Source organism: Castor canadensis, chromosome 1 (assembly GCF_047511655.1).
Source record: "Castor canadensis chromosome 1, mCasCan1.hap1v2, whole genome shotgun sequence".
NCBI lineage: Eukaryota > Metazoa > Chordata > Mammalia > Rodentia > Castoridae > Castor > Castor canadensis.
This window is the reverse complement of record NC_133386.1, coordinates 83,951,975-83,965,855: the sequence shown is the minus strand read 5'-3', so window position 1 is coordinate 83,965,855 and position 13,881 is coordinate 83,951,975.

Below are 13,881 nucleotides of genomic sequence, written 5' to 3'. Positions count from 1 at the left end.
TCACAAACACACACTCAAAAATAGGCTCACACACCTACACACACACAGAAATACACACTCAACACTATACGCACATACAATCACACATATGTACCTACTCTCGCTCTCACTCACATATTCATACGTACTCAAAAATGGACTCGCACCTATACACACACAAAATTACACACTCACAAGCATATACACATGAAAACACAAACACACATACACAGATGCCAACACACAGTCACACACACCCTTACACACTTATAACCACACAAGTCACACACTCACCCTCACACACACTTACACACATATGAACATACACATGCAGACATTCACACTCTCTCACACACACACTCACCCACAAACTCACCCACAATATTGAATCGATACTCAAACCCGAGGCAACACACTGACACACATCACAAACGCACACCCGTTCCCATCTCACACACACACACGTACACACCCTTACACACACACACTGACTCATTCACAAACACTCACTGCCATACACACTCAGATATGTACACGTACACACACCCAAACGTCCACAATCACAAACATAGATGCACACGCTCATTCATGCACATATTTACAAATTCACACTCAAATGTAATCAGACACGTACAAACACAGAAACACACACAGATATAAACAAACACTAACACACATGTGAACACACACAGGAGACAACACACACACCCCTACCCTCACATTCACACACTCACAGAAAAACACAATCACACTTAAAAAACACACGTGCATACGCAGACATGTGAATACACCCAAGCCAACACAGTAACATACAAATGCACTCATTCACTGACTCTCATACTCACCCACATATCTCCCACTGCATGCACTCACACACATACACACACACACGCACACACTCACACCAACGCACACAAGAACCAACCTCACACAATCATTCACACTCCCGCACCCAAGCACCAACGCCCACTCAATCCCAAACTCACTGACACACTCACTTGCAAACGCCTGCACATTCTCACACACCTCCCCACACCAAAACACAATGTCACACACTAACTCATTCACACTAACTCTCGCACCCATGAACAAAGAAATTCATGTTCAAATACACATGTACACACAGATGCAGTCACACATTCACTCACATACACCCACCAACACCCCAAAACTCACACTCACACTCACCCACACATGACTCCCTTGCAATCACATGCACACCTACAGAGAAAAAAATTACAGACGCTCGCACACTCACATTTACACTCCCGCACAGTCACTTACACACACATTCAAAACTCACACGCTCATACACCTACACGTTTACACATTTACTCTGTCTCGCACTCACACACAAACACCCTCCAAAGCATTTGAATCCATACTCAGACACACATGCCAACCCACTAAGACACATCACACAAATACACACACTCACCCCTCACATACACATTCAAACACACACAGACACACAAGCCAACTCACAAAAACAAAATTCTCACATTGACTCTGTCACTCACACTCACACACTCAACACCACATGCAATCACACACACACAGAAACACAAACACACACGGGAATACGCTCTCTCGCATTCACTGAAACACACATTTATACACCCTCTTACACACCCACACACACAGAAATACAGACTCACAAACATGTGCCCATACAATCACACATATGCACCCCGTCATTCACTCACACATTCATACTCACTCACACTCAAAAACAGACTCACACACCCACACCCACACACAGAAATACATACTCACAAATATACGCACATACAGTCACACCTATGTCCCCACTCTTACTCCGACTCACACACTCATACCCCCTTACTCAAAAATAGACTCACACCTCTACACACACAAAAATACACACTCACAAACAGGTACATACAATATCACATATGTACCCCCTTTCCGTCACTCAAACATTTATACTCACTCACACTCAAAAAGAGATTCAAACACCTACCCACACACAAATACCCACTCACAAGCATATACACCTACAAACACAAATGCCCACATGCACAGATGACAACACACACTCATGCACACCCATACAAACCCATGAACACCAACACTCACACACCCACCCTCACACCAAACGCATTCACATGCTTTCACACTCACACACACAAACACACACACACCCTTGAATTCATACTCTGACCCATAAGCCAACCCACTAAGACCCATCAGTCACACACACCCACACATAACTCACACACATTGAAATACGTACTGAAACACAGAAGCCAACTCCCACGAATAAAACTCTCACGCAGACTGTCACTGACACACACTCACCGACACATGCTATCAAACGTACACACACAAACACAGACACACTCTCTCACATTCCCTCAAACTCAGATACAAACACCCACACTTACACACTCACACACGCAGAAATATGCACTCACAAGTATACACACATACAATCACACATAGGTACCCACTCTCACTCTCACTCACACAGTCATACGCACTTACTTAAAAATTGACTCACACCTATACACACACAAAAAGGCACACTCACAAGCATATACACGTAAAAACACAAGCACACATGCCAACACACAGTCACACATTACACACGTACAGAAATACACACTCACATATATACGCACATACAATCACACATTATGCACACCTGTCACTCACTCACACCTTCGTACTCACTCGCACTCAAAAGTAGACTCACACACCTACACACACACAGAAATACACACTCACAAATATACACACATACAATCACACAATTTACCCACTCTAACTCTGACTCACACAGTCATACTCACTCACTCAAAGATAGACTCACACCTATACACACACAAGAATATACACTCCCAGGCATATACACATGAAAACACAAACACACATGCACCGATGCCAACAGTTACACACACTTTACACACTTATAAACACAGAAGTCACACACTCACCTCACAAACATATGTACATGCCATATCACATATGTACCCCCTTTCAGTCACTCACACATTTATACTCACTCACACTCAAAAATAATCTCAAACACCTACACACACAAATACGCACTCACAAGCCTATGCACATACAAACATAATCACACACATACACAGATGCCAACACACCTGCACACACCCATACACACACTCAAAAGCACACACACATTCACCCTCACACACATATGAACCTACACGTACACACAAATGCACGAGTACAAACACAAACACAACACACAGACACATAACGCAAAACACAGTATTGTACACATCACACACCAGCACACACAAAAACCCTTACACAAAAACATTCATATACATACACCCTTGGACACAAGCACTCACACACCAACATACACACTTACACAGTAAGTCACAAACACACACTCAAAAATAGGCTCACACACAGAAATACACACTCAACACTATACGCACATACAATCACACATATGTACCTACTCTCGCTCTCACTCACATATTCATACGTACTCAAAAATGGACTCGCACCTATACACACACAAAATTACACACTCACAAGCATATACACATGAAAACACAAACACACATACACAGATGCCAACACACAGTCACACACACCCTTACACACTTATAACCACACAAGTCACACACTCACCCTCACACACACTTACACACATATGAACATACACATGCAGACATTCACACTCTCTCACACACACACTCACCCACAAAATCACCCACAATATTGAATCGATACTCAAACCCGAGGCAACACACTGACACACATCACAAACGCACACCCGTTCCCATCTCACACACACACACGTACACACCCATACACACACACACTGACTCATTCACAAACACTCACAGCCATACACACTCAGATATGTACACGTACACACACCCAAACGTCCACAATCACAAACATAGATGCACACGCTCATTCATGCACATATTTACAAATTCACACTCAAATGTAATCAGACACGTACAAACACAGAAACACACACAGATATAAACAAACACTAACACACATGTGAACACACACAGGAGACAACACACACACCCCTACCCTCACATTCACACACTCACAGAAAAACACAATCACACTTAAAAAACACACGTGCATACGCAGACATGTGAATACACCCAAGCCAACACAGTAACATACAAATGCACTCATTCACTGACTCTCATACTCACCCACATATCTCCCACTGCATGCACTCACACACATACACACACACACGCACACACTCACACCAACGCACACAAGAACCAACCTCACACAATCATTCACACTCCCGCACCCAAGCACCAACGCCCACTCAATCCCAAACTCACTGACACACTCACTTGCAAACGCCTGCACATTCTCACACACCTCCCCACACCAAAACACAATGTCACACACTAACTCATTCACACTAACTCTCGCACCCATGAACAAAGAAATTCATGTTCAAATACACATGTACACACAGATGCAGTCACACATTCACTCACATACACCCACCAACACCCCAAAACTCACACTCACACTCACCCACACATGACTCCCTTGCAATCACATGCACACCTACAGAGAAAAAAATTACAGACGCTCGCACACTCACATTTACACTCCCGCACAGTCACTTACACACACATTCAAAACTCACACGCTCATACACCTACACGTTTACACATTTACTCTGTCTCGCACTCACACACAAACACCCTCCAAAGCATTTGAATCCATACTCAGACACACATGCCAACCCACTAAGACACATCACACAAATACACACACTCACCCCTCACATACACATTCAAACACACACAGACACACAAGCCAACTCACAAAAACAAAATTCTCACATTGACTCTGTCACTCACACTCACACACTCAACACCACATGCAATCACACACACACAGAAACACAAACACACACGGGAATACGCTCTCTCGCATTCACAGAAACACACATTTATACACCCTCTTACACACCCACACACACAGAAATACAGACTCACAAACATGTGCCCATACAATCACACATATGCACCCCGTCATTCACTCACACATTCATACTCACTCACACTCAAAAACAGACTCACACACCCACACCCACACACAGAAATACATACTCACAAATATACGCACATACAGTCACACCTATGTCCCCACTCTTACTCCGACTCACACACTCATACCCCCTTACTCAAAAATAGACTCACACCTCTACACACACAAAAATACACATTCACAAACAGGTACATACAATATCACATATGTACCCCCTTTCCGTCACTCAAACATTTATACTCACTCACACTCAAAAAGAGATTCAAACACCTACACACACACAAATACCCACTCACAAGCATATACACCTACAAACACAAATGCCCACATGCACAGATGACAACACACACTCATGCACACCCATACAAACCCATGAACACCAACACTCACACACCCACCCTCACACCAAACGCATTCACATGCTTTCACACTCACACACACAAACACACACACACCCTTGAATTCATACTCTGACCCATAAGCCAACCCACTAAGACCCATCAGTCACACACACCCACACATAACTCACACACATTGAAATACGTACTGAAACACAGAAGCCAACTCCCACGAATAAAACTCTCACGCAGACTGTCACTGACACACACTCACCGACACATGCTATCAAACGTACACACACAAACACAGACACACTCTCTCACATTCCCTCAAACTCAGATACAAACACCCACACTTACACACTCACACACGCAGAAATATGCACTCACAAGTATACACACATACAATCACACATAGGTACCCACTCTCACTCTCACTCACACAGTCATACGCACTTACTTAAAAATTGACTCACACCTATACACACACAAAAAGGCACACTCACAAGCATATACACGTAAAAACACAAGCACACATGCCAACACACAGTCACACATTACACACGTACAGAAATACACACTCACATATATACGCACATACAATCACACATTATGCACACCTGTCACTCACTCACACCTTCGTACTCACTCGCACTCAAAAGTAGACTCACACACCTACACACACACAGAAATACACACTCACAAATATACACACATACAATCACACAATTTACCCACTCTAACTCTGACTCACACAGTCATACTCACTCACTCAAAGATAGACTCACACCTATACACACACAAGAATATACACTCCCAGGCATATACACATGAAAACACAAACACACATGCACCGATGCCAACAGTCACACACACTTTACACACTTATAAACACAGAAGTCACACACTCACCTCACAAACATATGTACATGCCATATCACATATGTACCCCCTTTCAGTCACTCACACATTTATACTCACTCACACTCAAAAATAATCTCAAACACCTACACACACAAATACGCACTCACAAGCCTATGCACATACAAACATAATCACACACATACACAGATTCCAACACACCTGCACACACCCATACACACACTCAAAAGCACACACACATTCACCCTCACACACATATGAACCTACACGTACACACAAATGCACGAGTACAAACACAAACACAACACACAGACACATAACGCAAAACACAGTATTGTACACATCACACACCAGCACACACAAAAACCCTTACACAAAAACAGTCACATACATACACCCTTGGACACAAGCACTCACACACCAACATACACACTTACACAGTAAGTCACAAACACACACTCAAAAATAGGCTCACACACCTACACACACACAGAAATACACACTCAACACTATACGCACATACAATCACACATATGTACCTACTCTCGCTCTCACTCACATATTCATACGTACTCAAAAATGGACTCGCACCTATACACACACAAAATTACACACTCACAAGCATATACACATGAAAACACAAACACACATACACAGATGCCAACACACAGTCACACACACCCTTACACACTTATAACCACACAAGTCACACACTCACCCTCACACACACTTACACACATATGAACATACACATGCAGACATTCACACTCTCTCACACACACACTCACCCACAAACTCACCCACAATATTGAATCGATACTCAAACCCGAGGCAACACACTGACACACATCACAAACGCACACCCGTTCCCATCTCACACACACACACGTACACACCCATACACACACACACTGACTCATTCACAAACACTCACTGCCATACACACTCAGATATGTACACGTACACACACCCAAACGTCCACAATCACAAACATAGATGCACACGCTCATTCATGCACATATTTACAAATTCACACTCAAATGTAATCAGACACGTACAAACACAGAAACACACACAGATATAAACAAACACTAACACACATGTGAACACACACAGGAGACAACACACACACCCCTACCCTCACATTCACACACTCACAGAAAAACACAATCACACTTAAAAAACACACGTGCATACGCAGACATGTGAATACACCCAAGCCAACACAGTAACATACAAATGCACTCATTCACTGACTCTCATACTCACCCACATATCTCCCACTGCATGCACTCACACACATACACACACACACGCACACACTCACACCAACGCACACAAGAACCAACCTCACACAATCATTCACACTCCCGCACCCAAGCACCAACGCCCACTCAATCCCAAACTCACTGACACACTCACTTGCAAACACCTGCACATTCTCACACACCTCCCCACACCAAAACACAATGTCACACACTAACTCATTCACACTAACTCTCGCACCCATGAACAAAGAAATTCATGTTCAAATACACATGTACACACAGATGCAGTCACACATTCACTCACATACACCCACCAACACCCCAAAACTCACACTCACACTCACCCACACATGACTCCCTTGCAATCACATGCACACCTACAGAGAAAAAAATTACAGACGCTCGCACACTCACATTTACACTCCCGCACAGTCACTTACACACACATTCAAAACTCACACGCTCATACACCTACACGTTTACACATTTACTCTGTCTCGCACTCACACACAAACACCCTCCAAAGCATTTGAATCCATACTCAGACACACATGCCAACCCACTAAGACACATCACACAAATACACACACTCACCCCTCACATACACATTCAAACACACACAGACACACAAGCCAACTCACAAAAACAAAATTCTCACATTGACTCTGTCACTCACACTCACACACTCAACACCACATGCAATCACACACACACAGAAACACAAACACACACGGGAATACGCTCTCTCGCATTCACTGAAACACACATTTATACACCCTCTTACACACCCACACACACAGAAATACAGACTCACAAACATGTGCCCATACAATCACACATATGCACCCCGTCATTCACTCACACATTCATACTCACTCACACTCAAAAACAGACTCACACACCCACACCCACACACAGAAATACATACTCACAAATATACGCACATACAGTCACACCTATGTCCCCACTCTTACTCCGACTCACACACTCATACCCCCTTACTCAAAAATAGACTCACACCTCTACACACACAAAAATACACATTCACAAACAGGTACATACAATATCACATATGTACCCCCTTTCCGTCACTCAAACATTTATACTCACTCACACTCAAAAAGAGATTCAAACACCTACACACACACAAATACCCACTCACAAGCATATACACCTACAAACACAAATGCCCACATGCACAGATGACAACACACACTCATGCACACCCATACAAACCCATGAACACCAACACTCACACACCCACCCTCACACCAAACGCATTCACATGCTTTCACACTCACACACACAAACACACACACACCCTTGAATTCATACTCTGACCCATAAGCCAACCCACTAAGACCCATCAGTCACACACACCCACACATAACTCACACACATTGAAATACGTACTGAAACACAGAAGCCAACTCCCACGAATAAAACTCTCATGCAGACTGTCACTGACACACACTCACCGACACATGCTATCAAACGTACACACACAAACACAGACACACTCTCTCACATTCCCTCAAACTCAGATACAAACACCCACACTTACACACTCACACACGCGGAAATATGCACTCACAAGTATACACACATACAATCACACATAGGTACCCACTCTCACTCTCACTCACACAGTCATACGCACTTACTTAAAAATAGACTCACACCTATACACACACAAAAAGGCACACTCACAAGCATATACACGTCAAAACACAAGCACACATGCCAACACACAGTCACACATTACACACGTACAGAAATACACACTCACATATATACGCACATACAATCACACATTATGCACACCTGTCACTCACTCACACCTTCGTACTCACTCGCACTCAAAAGTAGACTCACACACCTACACACACACAGAAATACACACTCACAAATATACACACATACAATCACACAATTTACCCACTCTAACTCTGACTCACACAGTCATACTCACTCACTCAAAGATAGACTCACACCTATACACACACAAGAATATACACTCCCAGGCATATACACATGAAAACACAAACACACATGCACCGATGCCAACAGTCACACACACTTTACACACTTATAAACACAGAAGTCACACACTCACCTCACAAACATATGTACATGCCTTATCACATATGTACCCCCTTTCAGTCACTCACACATTTATACTCACTCACACTCAAAAATAATCTCAAACACCTACACACACAAATACGCACTCACAAGCCTATGCACATACAAACATAATCACACACATACACAGATGCCAACACACCTGCACACACCCATACACACACTCAAAAGCACACACACATTCACCCTCACACACATATGAACCTACACGTACACACAAATGCACGAGTACAAACACAAACACAACACACAGACACATAACGCAAAACACAGTATTGTACACATCACACACCAGCACACACAAAAACCCTTACACAAAAACATTCATATACATACACCCTTGGACACAAGCACTCACACACCAACATACACACTTACACAGTAAGTCACAAACACTCACACTCAAAAATAGGCTCACACACCTACACACACACAGAAATACACACTCAACACTATACGCACATACAATCACACATATGTACCTACTCTCGCTCTCACTCACATATTCATACGTACTCAAAAATGGACTCGCACCTATACACACACAAAATTACATACTCACAAGCATATACACATGAAAACACAAACACACATACACAGATGCCAACACACAGTCACACACACCCTTACACACTTATAACCACACAAGTCACACACTCACCCTCACACACACTTACACACATGAACATACACATGCAGACATTCACACTCTCTCACACACACACTCACCCACAAACTCACCCACAATATTGAATCGATACTCAAACCCGAGGCAACACACTGACACACATCACAAACGCACACCCGTTCCCATCTCACACACACACACGTACACACCCATACACACACACACTGACTCATTCACAAACACTCACAGCCATACACACTCAGATATGTACACGTACACACACCCAAACGTCCACAATCACAAACATAGATGCACACGCTCATTCAGGCACATATTTACAAATTCACACTCAAATGTAATCAGACACGTACAAACACAGAAACACACACAGATATAAACAAACACTAACACACATGCGAACACACACAGGAGACAACACACACACCCCTACCCTCACATTCACACACTCACAGAAAAACACAATCACACTTAAAAAACACACGTGCATACGCAGACATGTGAATACACCCAAGCCAACACAGTAACATACAAATGCACTCATTCACTGACTCTCATACTCACCCACATATCTCCCACTGCATGCACTCACACACATACACACACGCGCACACACTCACACCAATGCACACAATAACCAACCTCACACAATCATTCACACTCCCGCACCCAAGTACCAATGCACACTCAATCCCAAACTCACTGACACACTCACTTGCAAACGCCTGCACATTCTCACACACCTCCCCACACCAAAACACAATGTCACACACTAACTCATTCACACTAACTCTCGCACCCATGAACAAAGAAATTCATGTTCAAATACACATGTACACACAGATGCAGTCACACATTCACTCACATACACCCACCAACACCCCAAAACTCACACTCACCCACACAAGACTCCCTTGCAATCACATGCACACCTACAGAGAAAAAATTCCAGACGCTCGCACACTCACATTTACACTCCCGCACAGTCACTTACACACACATTCAAAACTCACACGCTCATACACCTACACGTTTACACATTTACTCTGTCTCGCACTCACACACAAACACCCTCCAAAGCATTTGAATCCATACTCAGACACACATGCCAACCCACTAAGACACATCACACAAATACACACACTCACCGCTCACATACACTTTCAAACACACACAAACACACAAGCCAACTCACAAAAACAAAATTCTCACATTGACTCTGTCACTCACACTCACACACTCAACACCACATGCAATCACACACACACAGAAACACAAACACACACGGGAATACGCTCTCTCGCATTCACTGAAACACACATTTATGCACCCTCTTACACACCCACACACACAGAAATACGGACTCACAAACATAGGCCCGTACAATCACACCTATGTACCCCGTCATTCACTCACACATTCATACTCACTCACACTCAAAAACAGACTCACACACCCACACCCACACACAGAAATACATACTCACAAATATACGCACATACAGTCACACCTATGTCCCCACTCTTACTCCGACTCACACACTCATACCCCCTTACTCAAAAATAGACTCACACCTCTACACACACAAAAATACACACTCACAAACAGGTACATACAATATCACATATGTACCCCCTTTCCGTCACTCAAACATTTATACTCACTCACACTCAAAAAGAGATTCAAACACCTACCCACACACAAATACCCACTCACAAGCATATACACCTACAAACACAAATGCCCACATGCACAGATGACAACACACACTCATGCACACCCATACAAACCCATGAACACCAACACTCACACACCCACCCTCACACCAAACGCATTCACATGCTTTCACACTCACACACACAAACACACACACACCCTTGAATTCATACTCTGACCCATAAGCCAACCCACTAAGACCCATCAGTCACACACACCCACACATAACTCACACACATTGAAATACGTACTGAAACACAGAAGCCAACTCCCACGAATAAAACTCTCACGCAGACTGTCACTGACACACACTCACCGACACATGCTATCAAACGTACACACACAAACACAGACACACTCTCTCACATTCCCTCAAACTCAGATACAAACACCCACACTTACACACTCACACACGCAGAAATATGCACTCACAAGTATACACACATACAATCACACATAGGTACCCACTCTCACTCTCACTCACACAGTCATACGCACTTACTTAAAAATTGACTCACACCTATACACACACAAAAAGGCACACTCACAAGCATATACACGTAAAAACACAAGCACACATGCCAACACACAGTCACACATTACACACGTACAGAAATACACACTCACATATATACGCACATACAATCACACATTATGCACACCTGTCACTCACTCACACCTTCGTACTCACTCGCACTCAAAAGTAGACTCACACACCTACACACACACAGAAATACACACTCACAAATATACACACATACAATCACTCAATTTACCCACTCTAACTCTGACTCACACAGTCATACTCACTCAAAGATAGACTCACACCTATACACACACACAAGAATATACACTCCCAGGCATATACACATGAAAACACAAACACACATGCACCGATGCCCACAGTCACACACACCTTTACACACTTATAAACACAGAAGTCACACACTCACCTCACAAACATATGTACATGCCATATCACATATGTACCCCCTTTCAGTCACTCACACATTTATACTCACTCACACTCAAAAATAATCTCAAACACCTACACACACAAATACGCACTCACAAGCCTATGCACAACATACAAACGTAAACACACACATACACAGATGCCAACACAGCTGCACACACCCATACACACACTCAAAAGCACACACACATTCACCCTCACACACATATGAACCTACACGTACACACAAATGCACGAGTACAAACACAAACACAACACACAGACACATAACGCAAAACACAATATTGTACACATCACACACCAGCCCACACAAAAACCCTTACACAAAAACATTCATATACATACACCCTTGGACACAAGCACTCACACACCAACATACACACTTACACAGTAAGTCACAAACACTCACACTCAAAAATAGGCTCACACACCTACACACACACAGAAATACACACTCAACACTATACGCACATACAATCACACATATGTACCTACTCTCGCTCTCACTCACATATTCATACGTACTCAAAAATGGACTCGCACCTATACACACACAAAATTACACACTCACAAGCATATACACATGAAAACACAAACACACATACACAGATGCCAACACACAGTCACACACACCCTTACACACTTATAACCACACAAGTCACACACTCACCCTCACACACACTTACACACATGAACATACACATGCAGACATTCACACTCTCTCACACACACACTCACCCACAAACTCACCCACAATATTGAATCGATACTCAAACCCGAGGCAACACACTGACACACATCACAAACGCACACCCATTCCCATCTCACACACACACACGTACACACCCATACACACACACACTGACTCATTCACAAACA